Source organism: Vulpes lagopus, chromosome 6 (assembly GCF_018345385.1).
Source record: "Vulpes lagopus strain Blue_001 chromosome 6, ASM1834538v1, whole genome shotgun sequence".
Taxonomy (NCBI): domain Eukaryota; kingdom Metazoa; phylum Chordata; class Mammalia; order Carnivora; family Canidae; genus Vulpes; species Vulpes lagopus.
This window is the reverse complement of record NC_054829.1, coordinates 44,172,816-44,179,065: the sequence shown is the minus strand read 5'-3', so window position 1 is coordinate 44,179,065 and position 6,250 is coordinate 44,172,816. Positions and strand designations below refer to the sequence as shown.

The 6,250-nt window shown below is 36.1% G+C and overlaps 1 pseudogene; it reads right to left on the bottom strand.

The window, feature by feature from the left end:
- Nucleotides 1-4,372: 4,372 nt before the first annotated feature.
- Nucleotides 4,373-4,890, bottom strand: LOC121492836 (annotated as a pseudogene).
- Nucleotides 4,891-6,250: the final 1,360 nt, after the last annotated feature.

Sequence of the window (6,250 nt, the reverse complement as noted above, 5' to 3'; positions counted from 1 at the left end):
ATCCTTCCTCCTCTCTCTCTTTCTCTCATTCTTGTCCCAGTTCATAGTTCTATTTCTGGAACCTAGAATGATACCTGGCATAATTTAAGTGTTTAATATATATTTGTTGAGTAAATGTTGACATTTTCCCCAGGGCCTATCAACTTTATAATAAAATTATCAGCTTAGAGTCAGTTGACAAGCTAACAGTAGTCTTCTCCATCTTGGAAACATTTGGATATATGGTTAAAAAAAGGCAGTAGAGTTAGCCATGTCTTGGTTTGAATGCTGGTCTGACTGTATGATTTTACACAAGTTGCTGAAGGCCTTTAAACCTGTTTCTTTGTTGGTAAAGTGAGGATAATATTCTTTACTCTGTAAGGTGTTACAAATATAGGAGTTAAAGTACATGTAACAGAATAGTTTTTTTTCATAGTTTTTATTCTGTTTTGCTTTTCTCCTGGGATTTCTTCATGTTCTCCTCCCTCAAATACATTCACAAAAGGCCACTTTGGTTCTGTTCATTTGCTTTTCTTTTCTTTAATTTTTGGCCATGGAGGTATTATCATTTTTGAAACCTGGCTAATGCCTTTTTAATTTTAATTCTTAAAAATTATAGTAAAATACATACATGTAACATAAAATTTACGACCCCAGCCATTTTTATTTTTATTTTTTAAAGATTTTATTTATTTATTCATGAGTGACACAGACACAGAGAGAGGCAGAGACACAGGCAGAGGGAGAAGCAGGCTCCATGCAGGGAGCCCGACGTGGGACTCGATCCTGGGTCTCCAGGACCTGGCCCTAGGCTGAAGACGGCACTAAACCTATGAGCCACCTGGGCTGCCCACCACCCTAGCCATTTTAAATTGTACAATTTACTGGTATTAATTACATTTGCATTGTGCAACTATTACCATTATCTCCATTATTTTCACTGTCCAAAACTGACATTTCCCATTACTCCCTCTCCCAGTTTCTGGAAACCACCATTCTTCTTCCTGTCTCTATGAATTTGCCTGTTCTAGGTACTTCATACAAGTGGAATCGTACAGTATTAATATTTTTACACCTGGTTTGTTTTACCTAGTATTATGTCTTCAAGATTCATCCATGTTTCATAGGAGTCAGAATTTCCTTCTTTTTTAGGCTGAATAATATCCTATTGTGTAGATATAGCACATTTTGTTTATCTATTTATTCATTGATGTGCACTTGAGTTCCTTTTACTTATTGGCTATTATGAATAATGCTGTTATGAACATGGGTATATAAATATCTGTTCAAGTTCTTGTTTTCAGTACTTTGGGTGTATACCCAGAAATGGGATTGCTGAATCATGTGGTTATTCTATTTTTAATTTTTTGAGGAACTGCCATATTGTTTTCCATAACAGTTACCATTTTACATTCCCATTAATAATGTATAAGGGTTCCAATTTCTCTACATCCTCATCAATGTTTGTTATTTTTTGCTTTGTTTTCATTTTTGTTTTGATAGTAGCCATTGTAATCAGTCTAAGGTGGCATCTTATTGTGGTTTTGATCTGCATTTCTCTAATTATTAGTGGTGTTGAACATCTTTTTTTTGTGGTTATTTCCATATCTGTATATCTTCTTTGGAAAAATGTCTATTCAAGTTCTTCACTCTTTTTTTTTTTTTTTGAGTGGGCTTCAGACAGACAGATGTTCATTTTTTAATAAAGTTTTTTTTTGTTGTTGTTGAGTCATAGGAGTTCTTCATATATTCTGGATATTAATCTCTTATTAAATATATGATTTGCTGGCTTAACATTTTTAATTTTTTCTTTTTTATATTTTATTTTTGGTGATTTTGTGTTTAGAAGAGAATATATGAAAGATTGAATTCACTGAATCATCTTGTCTAGAAATCCTTACTATTTTTTTAATTTAAAAAAAGGATATAGGAGTGCCTGTGTTGTGCAGTTGGTCTGGCATCCAACTCCGGGCTTTAGGTCCTGATCTTGGGGTTTGGGGACTGGGCCCTGAATTGGGCTCTGCACTTGGTGTAGAATCTGCTTGAGATTCTTTCTCCCTCTACTCCTCATTCTCATGCTTTTTCTCTCTAAAGTGGTTGAATAAATCTTTAAAAAAATAATTTAAAAAAATTTAAAGGATATTAAGAATCAATATATATTAGTTTATCTTTTATTATTATCATTATTTAAAAGATACTATCAAAGGGACTACATGAATGCAGAAAAGTATTAACAATACATTTAACTATGATCTTTCTGTTTGTTTTTTTCATTTAAAAATGATGAGACTGAATTTCAATTATGAAGATATAAATAGGCATTATTTAAAAAATAAGTCATTTTTATAAAAAGGGGAAAATAAGAGGGCCAGGTAAAAAGCTGAATTTCCTGCATTGAAGGAATATTTTATTGGGAGAGGTGTTTGTTTTGTTTTGATGTATTATTGTTTTTGTTAGGTGGAGATCATTGTACATGTTTATAAGTATAGGAGAAGGAAGTACGAAGAGACGGGTTGAAGCAGGGGGAGGGTAGGACAATGTGACCAGCTGCTAGAACCAGGTCACTTATGAATTAGAAGATAAGAATCCAGAACACTCAGAAGGGAACTGATCTCCACTGGGAAGAAAAACGGTATAAATTTGGAAAGTGTGTAAATAAATCTGTAGGCTGGGAGGTCTTGAAGCTGAGAGATGGTCTCTATTTTCTCTAAGCGGGAGAAGTACCATCATTCAGAGGATGTATGGAAGGGTGAGTAAGAGTGGGGAGGTTATTCTGACAACAGAGTAAATGAGAGAGTGAACTGACCATGGGCAGGGAAAAGGTATTCCTGAGTGATACTAAAGTGGCTGCAGTGGGAGATCATGTATTTATTCTGGCAGCGATCCACCTGGCTGCTACATGTAGGAGTATATATAGTGGATAACTGGATTGATTGATGGGTGAAGGAAAACGCGTCTGAGAGTTCTGTCAAGAGCATGGTGGATTTGAAGACTACTGGCTCTGTCTAGGCTGGATATGGAGGCAGAAAGCTGATAAATTAGATTGAGAGAGGGATTGTGGGGTTGGAGCTCTCCATGGGAGGTAGGAAATAATGAAGTTGGAATAAAGGAGTCAAGAAGTAGAAGAGTGGAAGGCTATGGTCAGAGGGACAAATTTAAAGGGATTTTATTAAACTTGGCTAAGAATTCTGAAATAATAAATCTTTTCAAACAGATAATCAGAAATAGTAGTGTTTCATTAGATTTTTATATGATAATTATTATCTTTTCTCTTTTCTGCTTTTGTAGAGTAACATGGAGCTCATTTCTCTCCCCTCAGAGATTTCTGCATTTTAAAACTACAAAATTATGAAGTAGCTAGTTATTTTCTAAGTCTGGAAATGAATATTGGAAGACACTAAATCCTACATCACTAAAATGAAAATGTGAAATAAATCTTCACATTACCTTGCTAACTCCAATTATAGCAAATGTTTGATTTGACATTTTATTAATAGTCATTATTCTTAATTTTATTAAGAATCATTTATTTATCATTTTATTAATAGTCATTATTAATAGTCATTTATCCTTTTTATCCTTTATAGCATCTTGCTAATCAGAATGGCTTAAACCATTTTATATCATTATCAGCATCCTAATAATTAGAGTGACTTATACCATCTATTTGCACAAACTGGATTAAGATTGGCTAATATACATGCATTAAAGAGGGAAATTTTGGCAAATATTTGACACTAAGTTATCTAAATTTGGTTGTTTATCTTGATTAAACTGTTATGATTGCTCTGTCCTTTTTCTCACCCTTTGTGAACTTTACATATATGTGGAGAGCTACATCTCTTCAGAAAAGTAGTTTGGGCTATGTTCTCAGAAGCTTTTTTGTAGGCAGACTTTCCATGTTCATTCCCCATCTTCACTCCCTATCAGAAGATAGTTATTCCATTGGCTGCCAACAAATGCCAAACTGCTGGACTAGTTCAATCACTGCCACCCTTGAATCTCTCCAAAGCAATGTGATTCAATAAACACTATTTATTCTACAACTACTCAGCCATATCAATTTCCTTTATTTAAAAATCTCCTTAAAACAAAGCTCATCCACAAAGTCTTCCTGATGACCAAGATGCCCACATCTCATTTGACCTATTGTTTTCATTTTCAGTTTCATGATAGTAAGGACCAGGTCTAGTCAATTTTTATTATTTATTTATTTATTTATTTACTATTTATTTATTTATTTATTTATTTATTTATTTACTATTTATTTATTTATTTAGATCCTGCCGCAGGTTTATTTGTACAAATAGCGCAGGAGGACACCGGGCCCATGCAGACAGAAGCCCAGGGGTCATACCAGGCCTTCTGTCCTCACACTGGCAGGCAGAAGCCTTTACGCTGGAGCCTCTGTGAGGCCCTGGGCACCTTTGGGAGCCTGTGCTGCTGGAGTAGAAGCAGGAGCCAGAGCCAGGGTCACAGCTGCAGACTGGGCCTTGGTTGGGCCTTCGTTTGAGCCTTGGCCTTGGCCTTTGGCCAGCAGAGCCTGAGACCTTTGGCAATGTGGGCACGAGCATGTTTCCCGAGCTTGGGATGAGTGAAGTAGGCAAGTTGATTGAGCTTGCAGCTGCCACCTTTTGGGATCTTGGGCTTAACCTCCTCGGGCTTGACAGGGGCCTTGGTAGCCTCGGTATGTGCAGTCATGGCCTTGGCATTGTCGGCCTGCATCTTCTTCAGGCCCTTCTTGTGCTTCTCGGCAAGTCCTGAGGAACTTGGGGTCTACCCCCTTAAGAGATTCGTATCTTTGTGACTGGGGTTTCTTGATGCCATTTCTGTGCCATTTTCGTGACTGGTTGTGCGTGGTGTGGTTCTTGGACTTGGCCATGTCTGCACCAAAGCCTGCGGCTCCCCAAGCGCCTCCTCTAGTCAACTTTTAAAGAAGTTATAATCCTTGTGGATGTTTACTTCTGCAATTAGGCAGTTAATACTTTTTCATAAAGTTGGTGACAACAATGATGGTATCAGAGAAACAAAACCCTATGAACTCTACCGTTCACCTTCTTCAGTCATGCCAGCAGACTGTTGGTAAAACAAGCAATACATTTTAAATTTATATTTAATTTATTTAATTTAATGTATTAAGCTTCATTAAATTTGTATTCAATACAGTTTAAAATGTGTATTTAAGATGAAATATGTTTCCACTATTATTTGCTTTAGGAAGTAAGACACCATCACTTTAAATTTCCCTTGAAAATGAAGATGGAGAGAAAAATAAAGCTGATTTTATTTCAGTTATAATGTCTTAATTATGTGGTTTTTTTTTAACTTCAAGCTGCCTTAAACTCATTTTAGAAATTTTACATCTATATAGAATAAGATTAAGTCAGTTCACAAAGGAAATAAGTAATATAACCTGCCCCCCCCCTTCAGCTAACCCCTCATCCTGTAACTTTTACAGATCTTACATATTGGTTCTTTCTCTCAAAATAGGCAGCACTTTAGACCATAGGACCAATAAAGCATGCTAACTTATTTCATTGTATTACTTTGGTAGATCCCAAGAGGATGATGACTGAAAGGGGGAAAGACATTTGTAATAGTAACTGCTTATGCTGTAAGTCCAATTCACAGCAGGATTTTCTTTTGAGATGATAAAAATGCCTGTGATGGAGTAGTGGGAGGAAATTAAACAAAACAATCCTTTAATCAAAGTACTTAAGACATCTTTCGCAAAGGAAAAAAAGGAGACTAATTTACTGGAATAAAATAATTCCTTGGCTTATAAAAATTCTAATTGGGTACCTGGGTGGCTCAGTGGTTGAGCGTCTGCCTTCGGCTCAGGATGTGATCCCGGTTCCCGGGATCGAGTCCCGCATGGGGCTTCCTGTGAGGAGCCTGCTTCTCCATGTCTCTGCTGCTTTCTCTCTGTGTGTCTCTCATGAATAAATAAAACCTTAAAATTTATTTTATTTGAAAACATTCAACAACCCCCTTGTTGTGTTCTGAATGTGTGTCATTACTATCTCCCTCTCTCTTCTATGTAATATATAACCCCTTCTCCTGTTTCTGATGTCAGCTTATTCTCACTTTACTTCTATGGCCTTTGTCTTAAGAATGCAATAGGTAAGGATAAGAAAATGAAAACCAAGGACTTAATCTCTGTATATACACACAAATAATTTAATCTCCCTTTCTTGGAATTTTGTTCACAGTATCATAGGTTTTGAATCATATTGGGGATCTTCCTGTGCAATAGGGCTTAACAGAAAGA